This window comes from Carcharodon carcharias, chromosome 18 (assembly GCF_017639515.1).
Source record: "Carcharodon carcharias isolate sCarCar2 chromosome 18, sCarCar2.pri, whole genome shotgun sequence".
NCBI lineage: Eukaryota > Metazoa > Chordata > Chondrichthyes > Lamniformes > Lamnidae > Carcharodon > Carcharodon carcharias.
This window is the reverse complement of record NC_054484.1, coordinates 21,738,758-21,754,800: the sequence shown is the minus strand read 5'-3', so window position 1 is coordinate 21,754,800 and position 16,043 is coordinate 21,738,758. Positions and strand designations below refer to the sequence as shown.

Genomic DNA, 16,043 nt, shown 5'->3' with positions numbered 1-16,043 from the left:
TCCTCAGATACTGAAGCACTCCACGTCCAAATGCAGCAAAACCTTTGGGCTGCTAAGTAGCAAGTAACACATGCACCACACAAATGCCAGGCAAAGACCATCTCCAACAAAAGCGAATCTAACCATCACCCCTTGCTATTCAGTGGCACTACCAAAACTGAATCCCCCACTGTCAACATCTTGGAGGTTAGCATTTGACCAGAAAATGAACTGGACTAGCTATAAAAATGCTGTGGCTACAAGTGCACATCAGAGGATGGGAATTCTGCAGTGAGTAACTCACCTCTTGACTTTCCAAAGCCTGTCCACCTTCTACAAGTCACAAGTTAGGAATGTGATGGAATAGTCTCCACTTGCCTGGATGAGTGCAGCTTCAACAACACTCAAGAAGCTTAACACCATCCAGGACAAAGCAGCCCGCTTAATTGGCACCCCATCCACAACAATAAACATTCACACCCTCCACCACTGACACAAAGTTGCAGCAGTGTGTGCCATCCACAAGATGCACTCCTGCAGCTCACCAAGGCTCCTTCGACAGCACCTTGCAAACTTACGACCTCCACCACCTAGAAGGACAAGGGCAGCAGATGCTTGGGAACACCGTTGCCTTCAGGTTTCCCCTCAAGTCGCACACCATCCTGAGTTGAAACTATATCACCGTTCCTTCACTGTCGCTGGGACAAAATCCTGGAACTCCCTCCCTAACAGCACTGTGGGTGTACCTATACTACATGGACTGCAGCGGTTCAAGAAGGCAGCTCCCCACCACCTTCTCAAGGGAAATTAGAGATGGGCAACAAATAATGGTCAAGCCAGCAACACACACATCTCAGGAACAAACAAAGCTAAATGAGGCCGACCCTGAGAACCCTTTCTTGGCAAATGCCCTGGTGGAAAGGCCTCACCACCACAGTGCTGGCAGGATTCCTGCTGTAAAGAAAAATCTAGGCCTATGTATTCTCCTGTTACTAATAACCTCTGGACTCTGTGCATTACCCTACACATTACAAACTCCAGCCTGTGCACTATCCTATATGTCACACTCCAGCCTGTGCAGTATCCGACACATTACGTACTCCAGCCTATGCAGTATCCTACACGTTACATACTCCTATTATTCAAACTCCAACCTGTGCAGTATCTTACACGTTACACACTCCAGCCTGTGCATTATTCTAAATGGTACATACTCCAGCCTGTGTTATCCTTTACATTACATACTCTAGGCTATGTTATTCTGCATGTTACACATTCCAGCCTGTGCATTATTCTACATGTTACATACTCCAGCCTGTGTTATCCTACACATTACATACTCCAGCCTATGTTATTCTGCATGTTACACAATCCAGCCTGTGCATTATCCTACACTTTACATACTCCAGCCTATGCATTATCCTTTATGTTTTCTCACTCCGTCCTGCACTTTATACATGATCTATCTTTAATTCAATCATTGCTTACAGTGCTCCTAGCAAATTGTATTAGCAAATGATTATTCTGATATATTTATGCATTCAATAATCACAATTTCCAATATAACTAACCACCAACTTTGTTAATCAAATTTCATCACCACTTGCCTGATCTCCAAACGTTCTGAGATAATTACATTACAAGGCAATGGACATCAATAATAGAATATAATGTCAAAATTACTTCACAAGGATCTGTCCATTTGCTTAATGTCACTACAGGCACATAAGTAATTAGGAGTGCAGCTGACCTTTTGCAAGGGTTAACACTGTATGAAAATACCAGTGTCGATACTCATTAAATGCTCCAGCATTTATCATCTCATTAACAACACCAGAGTCAAAGGCCTCAAAGGTTTGTTTCCCCATGGAGTTCACTTTCCTTGTTTCATGATATTGCCAGAAGGTGGGATTGTTAGGTACAACCTGAACAAACTCTAATCAGCCATCAGGCAATGCACTGAGTCAATATTAAACATAGAATCCCATTAAATTTAAACCACAGAAACAAGCCATTTGACCCAATTGGTCCATGCTGATGTTTATGTTCCACACTTGCTTCCTTCCACTCTATCTCATCTCATCTCATCATCATATCCTTATATTCCTTTCTCACTCATGCAGCCATCACACTTCCCCTTAAATACAACTATTGTGTCTGGGGATTTCTGGAAAAATGTGTGATGAGGTTCATTAAATCCAAATTACTTGCCTGGGAGAAGGTGATGATGAATCACTTTTTTCAGCCAAGCAGTCCTTGTGGCTTATAGTTTGCAGTCACGTACAGGCCAGAGTAAGGACGTCAGGTTTCCTTCTCTAGAGGACCAGTTGTGTTTCTATGACAATTATTTACTTAATTTAACAATTAACTGAATTGAAGTTCCCCACCCACTGTAGGAGATTTGAGCTCATGTCTCCAGGTCTTTAATCAACTCACCCAGATTCCTTTAACAGCAACTTCCAAATCAATGACCTTCACCACCTAGAAGGACAAGGGCAGCAGATAGATGGGAATGCCACCACCTGCAAGTTCCCCTCCAAGCCACACACCATCCTGTCTTGGAAATATATCTGCCATTCCTTCACTGTCTCTGGGTCAAAATCCTGGAACTCCCACCCTAACAGCACTGTGGGTGTACCTGCACCACATGGACTGCAGCGGTTCAAGAAGACAGCTCACTGCCACCTTCTCAAGGGCAATTGCAGACTTTCTACCTGTCCAGTACCATACCCATTATGCTACCATATTCTTTTCCAACAGCTTTTGTGTTATCCCTCCTTGCAACATTCCAGGTTAAAATATTTATCTATAGAGGGAAAAAGAAACATTGTGAACAAACCCTTACAGCTATTGGACAGTATGGTCTGATGTGGAGAGTATTCCTGATATCTATAGCTCACCATAGCAGCAAGGAAAATGATGCAACAGGAGGACAGAATTGATGGCAAATGTTACTGCGTGTGTGAACCAAACATTGAGAGATAATATTAATCAAGCCTGCCTCTCGAGACACTAACAGGACCAGGTGCCATATTGATTTTACACCCTTCTGATTTTACTCTCCACTGAATGAATAATGGATGGGGTGTGAAGGTGGCATTCTGTCCAATCCTGTGGGATCCCTGCCTTGAGGGTGAGGTGAAAATGACTGGCTTTTAGACATAATTTTCCAAGGCTAGCGTGGTGATTGCTGGCTTCACCTAATCAATCCAGATGGCTAAAATCAATCCATGAGCATCACAGGTGCAGACACAATGGGCCAAATGGCCTCCTTCTGTGCTGAAACAACTCTGTGATTCTGTGATCAAGGTCAGCGACTGCGCTGTGACTTTAAACAAAGGTAATATATGCTAGCGCTGACCTGGATGTTCGACAGTGTGGGCCTAAAATGATCCATTTCTCAGCAATAACAATCTTCACCTTGATCAGCGCAGAAATATGTGAGGTTGTATTCATCAGAAGGTCATTCCAGCCTAGTTGATCTCACAGCTGGTTATCAGTAGCATTTAAATCTCCTCCATAATACATAGGTCTGAGTATGAGGCCCAAATGTACCATTCAGTTCCCCTAGCCAGTTATTATGCCCATTTTCTCTAAACGCCAGCTGTAAGCACTCTTGCATCTGAGCCACTCCAGGGGCTGTATAATAATAACTCAGAAGGAAAAAACAATAAAAACTAGGAAATACTGCTCCGAACCACATTGGCGCTACACTTAGCAGCCTTGCAGCTATAAAGTGCAGTGGGGCTCATTAACCAGGGCTGATTGGGGCTTCCCCCCCTCCGCCACCCCCCCCCCCCACCCCCACCCCCATCATTGGAGCAAAACCCTGACCTCTGGCCAATTGGATTGGCCAACAGCTCCATCAATCCCAGCAGTGCCAGGAAGGCACCAGTGGCCGTTGATGGAACTGCAGGTGAGGTGTGGAGCCCAAGGCCTAGGATCCTCGGCGAAGTTAAGTCCAAGGTCTTGGGCTGGGTGGGTTTGGGAGTGTTAGGGACAGGGGCAGTGGTGGGGAGAGGGTGCGTTTGGAAGAGGGAGTGGGTAGGACAAAGAGAGGGGTTCAGTCCAAGGAGGGGGTGCCATGCCATCGTCAAGAGCAGCCTGCAAAGAGCTACCCCACCCCCGCCTCAAACATTTCAGGTTAAAAATCAGGCTTTCCACTCCTGCCCTGCTGCCTATGCCAATTGTATTATGGTGTGGGCAGTATATTATCAAGCTTGATAACAAGCCTAATTGACCCTTAATTAGTCATTTTAATATGGCAGGCAACTGCCCGCCCCTATTATGGGGATGAGTTCCAGGGTGGGCGGGAAGGAAGTGGAATGGGCGCCCACCCTATTTTAGGTGCATCCGCAGTGAGAAACATGCCCCTCGGGGGCACGTAAAATTCAGGCCCAGGACTTCAGTACAAAAAAGTCATGTCTGACACTTCAGTAGATTACAGAGGGATTCCTTCTTACAAAGAGCGTGAGAGTAGTGAATACTTCATAAAGAGAGGGAGAACGTCAGAGGTTTCATAAAGACCGCAAGACCGACAGAGACTTAACGAAGAGTGTGAGAGTGGCAGAGAATTCATAGAGAGCAAGAGAGCAGCAGAGACTTCACAAAGAGCGGGAGAGCAGAGGAGATTTCATAAAGAGCAAGACAGTGACAGAGATTTCGTAAAGAGGGAGAGGGTGACAGATTTCGTAAAGAGCAAGAGAGTGACAGAGACTTCATAAAGAGCGAGAGAGTGACAGAGACTTCATAAAGAGCAAGAGAGTGACAGAGATTTCATAAAGAGCGAGAGAGTGACAGAGACTTCATAAAGAGTGAGAGAGTGACAGATTTTGTAAAGGGCGAGAGAGTGACAGAGACTTCATAAAGAGCAAGAGAGTGACAGAGATTTCTAAAGAGCGAGAGAGTGACAGAGACTTCATAAAGAGCGAGAGAGTGACAGAGATTTCTAAAGAGCGAGAGAGTGACAGAGATTTCGTAAACAGCGAGAGAGTGACAGAGATTTCATAAAGAGCGAGAGAGTGACAGAGACTTCATAAAGAGCAAGAGAGTGACAAAGATTTCATAAAGAGCGAGAGAGTGACAGAGACTTCATAAAGAGCGAGAGAGTGACAGAGACTTCATAAAGAGCAAGAGAGTGACAAAGATTTCATAAAGAGCGAGAGAGTGACAGAGACTTCATAAAGAGCGAGAGAGTGACAGAGACTTCATAAAGAGCAAGAGAGTGACAAAGATTTCATAAAGAGCAAGAGAGTGACAAAGATTTCATAAACAGCGAGAGAGTGACAGAGATTTCATAAAGAGCGAGAGAGTGACAGAGACTTCATAAAGAGCAAGAGAGTGACAAAGATTTCATAAAGAGCGAGAGAGTGACAGAGACTTCATAAAGAGCGAGAGAGTGACAGATTTTGTAAAGAGCGAGAGAGTGACAGAGACTTCATAAAGAGCAAGAGAGTGACAGAGATTTCTAAAGAGCGAGAGAGTGACAGAGGTTTCGTAAACAGCAAGAGAGTGACAGAGATTTCATAAAGAGCGAGAGAGTGACAGAGACTTCATAAAGAGCAAGAGAGTGACAGAGATTTCATAAAGAGCGAGAGAGTGACAGAGACTTCATAATGAGCGAGAGAATGACAGAGATTTTGTAAAGAACGGGAGAGTGGCAGAGATTTCGTAAAGAACGGGAGAGTGGCAGAGATATCTTAAAGAGCGCGAGAGTGATGGAGACTTTGTGAAGAGCGCGAGAGTGATGGAGATTTCATAAAGATGGGAGAGCAACGGGGACTTCATCAAAAGCAAGAGAACAGCATAGAGTTCATAAACAGCGCGAGAATGATGGAAGCTTCATAAATAGCGTGAGAGATATAAAGAGCGGGAAAATGGAGAAGGCTTTATGAAGAGCGCGAAAGCAATGGAGATTTCATGAAGAGTCAGAGAGCAGCAGAGACTTCATAGGAACATAAGAACAGGAGAAGGCCATTCAGCCCATCAAGCCTGCTCCACCATTCACTACGATCATGGCTGATCGAATATTTCAATGCTCCTTACCCACCCTATCCCCATAATCCTTTACGTGATTATTAATCAAAAATCTATCAATCTCTACCTTAAACACTCAATGACTGAGCTTCCCTGGCCGTCTGGGGTGGAGAATTCCAAAGATTCACAACCCGCTGAGTAAAGAAATTTCTCCTCATCTCGGTCCTCAGTGGCTTCCCCTTTATTTTGAAATTGTGTACCCTGGTTCTAGACTCCCCAGCCAGGGGAAACATCTTACTTGCATCTACCCTGTCTATTCCTTGAAGTATTTTATAGGTTTCAATGAGATCACCTTTCATTCTTTGAAACTTTAGAGAATACAGGCTCAGTTTCCCCAATCACTCTTCATAAGACAGTACCGCCATCCCTGGAACAACATCCCTGGTGAACTCTCTCTCTCTAATTGCACTCTCTCTATGGCAATAATATGCTTTCCGAAGTAAGGGAATCAAAACTGCACAGAGTACTCCAGGTGCAGTCTAACCAAACTTCTATACAAGTGAAGGAAGACTTCACTATTCCTGTACTTAAATCCTCTTGTGATAAAGGCTAACATTCCATTAGCCTTCCTAATTGCCTGCTGCACTTGCATGTTAACTTTCAGTGACTTATGGGCAAGGATACCCAGGTCCCTTTGTGCGTCTATACCTTATAATCCCTTACCATTTAGGAAACACGCTGTCTGTTCCTTCCATCAAAGTGGATAACCTCGCATTTTTTCACATTATATTCTATCTGCCATATTCTTGCCCACTCATTAAGTCTGTCCAAATCCTCCTGTAGCCGCTTTACATCTTCCTCACAACACATATTCTCACCTAGCTTTGTATCATCTGCGAACTTGGAAATATTACATTTGGTCCCCACAACCAAATGATTGATTTAAATTGTGAACAGCTGGGGCCCAAGCAGTGATCCATGCAGTATCCCACTAGTTGCATCCTGCCAATGCAAGAATGGCCCGTTTATTCCTACTCTGTTTTCTGCCTGTTAGTCAATCCTTAATCCATGCCAGTATATTGCCTCCTATTCCATGTGCTTTTATTTTGCTAATCAACCTCCTGTCAGGGACTTTATCTTAAGCCTTCTGAAAATCCAAGTATACTATGTCCATCAACTCTCTTTTATCAATTTTGTTAGTAACATCCTCAAAAAATTCCAACAAGTTCATCAAACATGAATTCCCATTCGTAAATCCATGCTGACATGCCCAATTAGGTCATGATTATCCAAGTACCCATTTGTCAAATCCTTTATAATTGATTCTAGCATTTTCCATACCACTGATGTAAGGCTAACAGGTCAGTAGTTCCTTGTTTTCTCTTTCCCACCCTTCTTAAATAGTGGGGTGACATTTGCTACCTTCCAGTCTCCAGGAATCATGCCAGAATCTATAGAATTTTGGGAAATAATCACCAGTGCATCCACTATCTCTATAGCAACCTTTCAACACTCTGGGATGCAGAATATCAGGTCCTGGGGACTTATCAACTTTCAGTCCCATTAATTTCTCCAATACAACCTTCTTACTTATACTAATTTCCTTCAACTCCACATTCTCCCTAGTCCATTTGATCTCGAAATCTGGGCGATTTCCTGTAGCTTTCTCAGTGAAGACAGACATGAAGTAATCATATAGCTTCTCTGCCATTTCTCTATTCCCCATTATGAATTCTCCTGACTCTGCCTGTAATGAACCACATTTATCTGAGCCAAGAGCTTCCTTTTTCCATACCTATAGAAGCTTTTACAGTTCAATTATATGCTTTTTGCTAGATTGCATTCATATTCTATTCTCCCTTTCTTTACCTGATCATGATTACCCAAGTATCCATTTATCACATCCTTTATAATTGATTCTAGCATTTCCCCTGCCTCTGATGTAAGGCTAACAAGTCTGTAGTTCCCTGTTTTCTCTTTCCCTCCCTTCTTAAATAGTGGGTTGACATTTGCTACCTTCCAATCTCCAGGAACCATTCCAGAACCTATAGAATCTTGGGAAATGATCACCAGTGCATCCATTATCTCTATAGCAACTTTTCAACACTCTGAGATGCAGAATATCAGGTCCTGGGGACATATCAACTTTCAGTCCCGTTAGTTTCTCCAATACAGCCTTCTTACTTTTTCTAATTTCCTTAACTCCACATTCTCCCTAGTCCCTTGGATCTCTAAATCTGGGAGGTTTCCTGTATCTTCCTCAGTGAAGACAGCCACAAAGTAATCATTTAGCTTCTTTGCCATTTCTCTATTTCCCATTATGAATTCTCCTGACTCTGCCTGTAATGGACCCACATTTGCCTTAGCTAAAAGCTTCCTTTTTCCATACCTATAGAAGCTTTTACAGTCCATTTTATGCTTTTTGCTAGATTGCATTCGTATTCTATTCTCCCTTTCTTTACCAGTTTCTTGGTCTTCCTTTGCTGTATTCTAAAAACTTCCCAATCCTCAGGTTTGCTACTACTTCTGACAACTTTATAAGCCTTTTCTTTTAATCTTATACAATCCTTAACTTTCTTTATCAGCCACAGTTGACTGTCTTTTTTGGGGATTTGCACCTTGAAGGAATGTATAGATGCTGTAAGCTATGTCATAGTTCACTGAAGACCATCCATTGCCTATGTACAGTCATACCTTTTAATGTATTTTCCCAATACACTTCAGTCAATTTGTCCCTCATGCCTTCATAATTTCCTTTATTCAACTTTAACACCCTTGCTTCAGAGTGAAGTACCTCTCTTTCAAATATAAAATTCTATCATATTGTGGTCACTCATCCTTAAAGGTTCTTTCACAACAAGGTTATTAATTAGCCCTTTTTCATGACATAATACTAGATGTGAAATAGCTTATCCTCTAGTTGTCTCCTCCACAAACTGCTCCAGAAAACGATCGCTAACACACTCCAGAAACTTGTCTTCCACAGCATTAGTGCTCAATTGGTTTACCTAGTCTATATGCAGATTGAAGTCACCCATGATTACTGTATTGCCCATGCTACATGCTTCTCTCATCTCCTGATTAATACCATGCCCCACATTACCATTAATATTTGGTGACCGACAAACACCTCCAACAAATGTCTGCTGCCCTCTGCTGTTTCTTAGCTCCACCCAAACAGATTCCACACATTGTTCTTCCAATCTGACACCCTCCCTTACTAATGCACTGATCCCATCCCTTATTATCAGTGCAACTTCACCTCCTTTCCCTTCTTGTCTGTCCTTCCTAAACGTTGAATATCCTTGAATATTCAGCTCCCAGTCTTGGTCACTATCAGCCATGTTTCTGTAATGACAATTATATTATACCCCTTTACCTCTATTTGTGCCTTCAGATCAACTACCTTATTGTGAATGCTGCCTGCGTTCAGGTAGAGTGCCCTTAACTTTGTCTTTTTAACATCATTCAGCATTCAAAGCGTACTCAATCTCTGCTTTGTTTTTCCTGCTTTCTAGTCTCACTACTATTTCCTGTTACCAACTTTACTTTCTTCAGTTTGGGCCACCCCTCAGGTTCCCACCCCCTGACAAGCTAGTTTAAACCCACCCCAACAGCACTAGCAAATTTCCCTGTGAGTATATCAGTCCCAGTCCCGTTAAGATGTGACCCATCCAGTTTGTACAGGACCCGCCTGCCCAAGGACTGGTCCCAATGCCTCAGAAATCTGATGCACTCCCTCCTACACCAGTTCTCCAGCCATGCGTTTAATCGATCTATCCTCCTATTCCTATGCTTATTAGCACGATGCTGGAGAATGTCACTTCATAAAGAGCGAGAGAATGGCGAAGTCTTCATAAAGAGCGTGAGGGTGATGGAGACTTCATAAAGAGTGGGAGAGCAGTGGGGAATTCATCAAGAGTGCAAGAGTGGCAGAAACTTCATAAAGAGTGGGAGAGTGAAGGAGACTTCATAAAGAGCAAGTGAGTGGTGGAGTCTTCATAAAGAGTGGGAGAGTGGCGGAGACTTCATAAAACAGCACGATAGTTGCTGAGACTTCATAAAGAGTGTGAGAGTGGCAGAGACTTCACTAAACAGCCTGAGAGTGGTGGGGACTGCATAGAGAGCTAACCACATCATGAAAGAAAAGATCAAAGAGTGATATCACAGAGAAACAGGTAAATGATTGGTTGGTGAGTATTTTGGTAATTTATTTTCAAAACTTGTGCAGTCTTTTTTCATAATTGTAAGGTTTCATTGTATTAGCAAACTTTACTAGCATTAATAAAGCCTATTGGGAGTAGGGTTTATAAATTAATTGAAAAAAATAATAATATATTAATTAACACATGATAAAGATGACAAGGCGGGTAATGTATTTAGATTGTAGAATGTGGGAGTCCTGGCAACAGTGTGATCCACAGTAAAATACATCTACATTAAGTGTCTGCGGTCAGAATCACTGAGCTGGAGGCTGAGCTGCAGACACAGCGATGCATCAGGGAGGGCAGTAGTGACCTAGACACTTTGTTCCAGGTGGCAGTCACACCCCTTAGGATTTGGCCTTCTGATTTGGTCAGTGGTCAGGAACAGGAGAGTGCGACTATGAGTGAAGCAGGTATGGGGACCCAGAAGGTAGAAGCGGAGGAGCCTCAGCCTTTGCATTTGACCAATAGATTTGAGGTTCTTGCAATCTATTTGGATGAATGCGAGAGCTGTAAGCTGGATGAGCAAACTGACCATGGCACCAGAAGCCATTCAAGCAGAAAGAGTTAATGGGAATGTAGTAATAGAAGGGGACAGTATAGTCAGAGGGATACATATAGTTCCCTGCAGCCGAGAGCACGAGTCCAGACGGCCGTGTTGTCTGCTTAGTGCCAGCGTTCAGGGCAACTGCTCGGGGATGGAGAGGAACTTGCAGTGGGAAAAGGGAGGATTCAGTTGTTGTGATCCATGTTGTTACCAATGCCATATGTAGTACTAAGAAAGAACTTGTGCTTAGAAAGTACGAGCAGCTAGGGACCAAATTAAAAAGCAGAACCTCAAAGGTGGTAATATCTGAATTATTACCTGAAGTATGAGCAAATTGGCGTAGGGTGAATAAGATTAGCGAGATGAAGGCATGGTTCAAAGACTGGTGTGGGGGAAATGGTTTCGATTGAATAAGATTAGCGAGATGAAGGCGTGGTTCAAAGACTGGTGTGGAGGAAATGGTTTCGATTCATGGGGCACTGGCACCAGTACTGGGGAAAGTGGGAGCTGTACTGTTGGGACGGTTTTCATCTGAGTCATGCTGGGACCAGTGTTCTGGCGAGTTGCATAACTAGGGTGGTAGGGAGGACTTTTTACTAAATAGCGGGAGGAAGGGATCATCCAAGGGGAGATGTAGTAAATCAAAGGGAAACAACAAGGTAATAGAGCAGGGTAGCAATTTGGGTAATGATAACCAGAGTGCAGGGACAGAGAGTACAAACATAAGAGTGTACATGCAGATAAGGCTGGAGCGTGCAAAAATGGCAAAGGACAAAATTAAAGGATTTGTGTGAGTGTGCAGCGTTTGCAACAAAATGGATGAATTGTTTGCACAGATAAAGATAAATATGTATGACCTGACAGTCAATTACCGAAACATTGTTGCAAGGCTGGGACCGAGGCTGACATTTCAAAAAGATAGGAAGCTAGGAAAAGGTGACAGGGTAACTCTATTAATTAAGGATGTCATTAGTACAGTAGTGAGAGGTGACCTTAGCTCAAAAGAACAAGATGTAGAATCAGTTGGATAGAGATAAGAAATAGTAAATGTAAGAAGTCACCTGTGGGAGCAGTCTATAGACCCCCTAACAGTAGTCACACGTTAAGACAGGGTATACAGGGAGAAATAAATGGGATGTGTAAGAAAGTTATGGCAAAAATCATGGGTGATTTTAATTTACATGTAGATTGGGTGAATCAGATTGGCAGAGGGAACCTGGACCATGAGTTCAAAGAGTGTATTTGGGACAATTTCTCTGAGCAGTACATTCTAAAGTCAATCAGGGAGCAGGATAGCCTAGACCTGTCATTGAGCAATGAGACAGGATTAATCAATAGCCTCATAGTAAAGAAGCCTCTAGGCAACAGCAATCATAACGTGATAGAAATTCATGTTCAGTTTGAAAGGAAGATGTGTGAGACTAAGACTAGTGTTTTAAACCTGAGTAAAGGTCACTATAAGGGTATGAAAATAGGTCTAGTGAAAGTGAATTGGGAAACTGAGTTGAGGTAGGAAGGTAAAGTTACAGTGGTAGACCCAGTGAGAAAGAAAGACTCTTTGAGAAGGATGCATCATCGGTGGCTGAATAAGGAAGTTAAGGATAGTGTCAAATGGAAAGAAACACTACACAAATCTGCAAAGATTAGTGGTAAATCAGCAGATTGGTCAAATTTTAAGAATCGGCAAAGAATGACTAAAAATTATAAAGGGAGAGTAAGAAAAGTATTAAAGAAAGCTAGCTAGTAATATAAAAGCCGATAGTAGGAGTTTCTACAAGTATTTAAATAGGAAAAGAATAACAAAAGCTAGTACTGGACATCTACAGAGTGAGTCTGGGGAATTGATAATGGAAAACAAGGAAATGGCAGAGGCATTGAACAGGTATTTTATGTCTGTCTTCACTATAGAAGACTTGGAAAACTTCCCAAAGATACTTGAGAATCAAGGTGTGAATGGTTGGGAAGAACTTAAAACAATCTTGATCACTAGGAAAAAGGTGCTGGGAAAACTATTGGACCTAAAAGCTGGTCCACTGGACCAGATGGCCTGCATCCTAGAGTCTTAAAAGAAGTGACTGCAGAGATAGTGGGTGGATTGGTTATAATCTTCCAAAATTCCTTAGACTCTGGAAAGGTCACAGTGGATTGGAAAATAGCTAAAGTGACACTTTCAAGAAAGGAGAGAGGCAGAAAGCAGGAAACTACAGGCCAGTTAGCCTAACATCTGTCAATGGAAAATTGTTTGAATCCGTTATTAAGGAGGTCATAGCAGGATACTTAGAAAATCATACTTTGGTCAGGCAGAGTCAAAATGGGTTTGTGAAAGGGAAATCAGAGTTCTTTTTAAGAAGCAGAAGCAAGGTGGATAAAGGGGAACCTGTAAATGTGCTGTGCTTGGATTTCCAGAAGGCATTTGATAAGGTACTACATCAAAGGTTACTACACAAAATAAGATCACATGGTATAGGGTGTAACATATTGGCATGGATAAAAGATTGGTTGGCTAACAGGAAGCAGAAATGGGTGGGATAAATGGATCTTTTTTTGCACTGGAAGGATGTGATAAGTGGAGTGCCATGGGAATCAGTGCTAGGGCCTCAAACTTTTACAATCTACATCAATGATTTTTTTGAAGGTACCAAACGTATAGTAGCTAAATTTGCCAATGTTGTCGAGAAAGGTAGGAAAGTAAGTGGTTAAGAGGTGGTAGACAGTCTGCAAAGGGATATAGACAGGTTACGTGAGTGAGCAAAGATTTGGCAGATGGAGTATAATGTGGGGAAATGTGAACATCTCCATTTTGGCAGGAAGAATAGCAAAGCAGCATATTATTTAAATGGAGAGAGATTGCAGAATTCTGCAGTACACAGAGATCTGGGTGTCCTTGTACATGAATTACAAAAAGTTAGTTTGCAGGTACAGCAATTAATTAGGAAAGCCAAATGGAATGTCAGCATTTATTGCAAGGGGAATGGAATATTAGTATGGAAGTTTTACTGCAGCTGTACAGGACCTTGGTGTGACCACAGCTGGATTGTTTTGGCCTCCTTATTTGAGAAAAGATATAATTGCATTAGAAGCAGCATAGAGAAGGTTCACTCGACTCATTCCTGGGATGAGGGGCTTATCTTATGAAGAGAGGTTGGGCAGGTTGGAGTTACGGAACTGAAGCAGGTAGATTGAGTTAAGGTACAGATAGCCATGAGCTAATTGAAAAGTGGTACAGGCCCAAGGGGCTAAATGGCTTTCTCCTGATCCTATCTTCCTCCAATGGTCTTAGAGGCAGACTCATTCTGGACTTCTCCCATGCATGAGAATGAGAGGTAATCTTATTGAAACATATAAGATCCTGAGGGGATTTGATAGGGTAGATACCAGGAAGATGTTCCGACTTGTGGGGGAGACTAGAACCAGGGGGCACAATTTAAGAATAAGAGGTCTACCATTTAAGATGGAGATGAGGAGAAATTCTTTCTCTCGAAGGGTACTTAGTATGTGGAATTCTCTTCACCAGAAAGCAGTGGAGATTGAGTCATTGAATTTGTTAAAGGCAGAGTTAGACAGATTTTTGACAGACAAGGGAGTCAAGGGTTATGGGAGGCAGATGGCAAAGTGGAGTTGAGATCACAACCAGGTCAGCCATGATCTTATTGAATGGCAGAGCAGGGTCAAAGGGCTGAACGGCCTATTCCACTCCTAAATCCTATGCTCTGATGTTCTTAGCACCCTTGGAGGTGCTGTCTCTCAGATGAGGTGTTGATCTCTTAGATGGATGTAAAGGATCCCTGGCTCTCTCCTGAAGAAGAGTATAGGAGAGATATCCCTTGTGTGCTGCCCAATATTTATCCCTCAATCAAAATCACCAAAAAAAATCAAATTTCCTGGTCATTATCACACTGCAGCTTGAGGGAGATTGCTGTGCACAAATTGGTTGCTGCATTTCCTAAAACATTGACTACATTTCAAAAGTACTTCATTGCCTGTAGTGCTGGTGAAAGGTGCTACATAAATGCAGGTCTTTCTTTCTTTTATTGGATCTTCTTGTACCACACACCATGATATTCAAGATATTCGGTGGGTAAACATCTCCGAAGTTTCTCAATGCCAATGATGAAACATCAAGGGCACAAGATGAAAGATTACTTTGAGAAAAGGAGGCCCTAGACCAATTTCATCCTATTCTTCACTATGTTTCTGTAACAGTGTGCAAGTGATTGTTTCAGTAAATCCAGTGGCCAGCTATCAACTACCCTTCCGAGTAACCCATTCTAATTACAACCATCATGTTGTATTTATTCTTTCATGGGATGTTAACGTCACTGGGAAGGCCAGCATTTGTTGCCCATCCCCAATTGCTCTTGAACTGAGTGGCTTGCTAGGTCTTTTCAGAGAGCAGATAAGAGCCAACCATGTTGCCATGGATCTGGAGTCATATCTAGTCGGCCAGACCAGGTAAGGATGGAAGATTTCCTTCCCTAAAGGGGATTGATGAACCAAATGGATTTTTACAATAATCGAGACCGGTATTTTCAATTCCAGATTTATTAATTGTATTTAAATTCCACCAGCTGCCGTGGTGGGATTTGAACCCATGTCTCTGGATTCCTAGTCCAGTGACATTATCACTAGGCCATTGTCTCTTCCCAACCCTTTTATCCCCTTGTCCAGCAATTGCGAATTATTTGAAAGTACAACTATAGCTTTACTTTCTCTGTCCCATTAAAAGGTGCATGGGAGAAGTCCAGAATGAGTCTGTTCTAAGAATATTGGAGGAAGGTAGGGTCAGGAGAAGGCCATTTGGCACCTTGGATGTGTACCACCTTTCAATTAGCTCATGACTATCTGTATCTTAACTCAATCTACCTGCCTTGGTTCCATAACCCTTAATACACTTGCTGAAATTTCCCCCAAAAAGGGAATTTCAATTGAGCTAGCCTCAACAGCTTTTTGGGGGAAAGAATGTTCCAGATCTCCACAATGCTATGAGCGAGGAAGTGCTTCTTGACTTCACTCTTGAACAGCCGAGCTCTAATTTCAAAGTTATTCTGGACTTTTGTCTATAAGAGGAAATAGTTTTTTCCTTTCTATCTACCCTATCAAACCCTTTAATCATCTGTCACACACATTCCCCCTCCACCCTCTCAGATGGCTGTAAAAGATTCCATGGCACTGTTTTGAAGAAGTTCTTCTCAGTGTCCTGACCAATATTTATCCCTCGATCAACATCAAAAAACAGATTATCTGGTCCTTATCACATTGCAGTTTGTGGGGACTTGCTGTGCACACATTGGCTACCACATTTTCCACACTCCAAAAAATGCTTTGGGACATCCCAA

General features: G+C 42.5%; 1 protein-coding gene across 5 annotated transcripts in view; it reads right to left on the bottom strand.

The window, feature by feature from the left end:
* The window catches only part of LOC121290680 (Down syndrome cell adhesion molecule homolog), a 548,723-nt gene that overhangs the window by 66,127 nt on the left and 466,553 nt on the right, over positions 1-16,043 (bottom strand). The gene's annotated exons all lie outside the window — the stretch shown is intronic.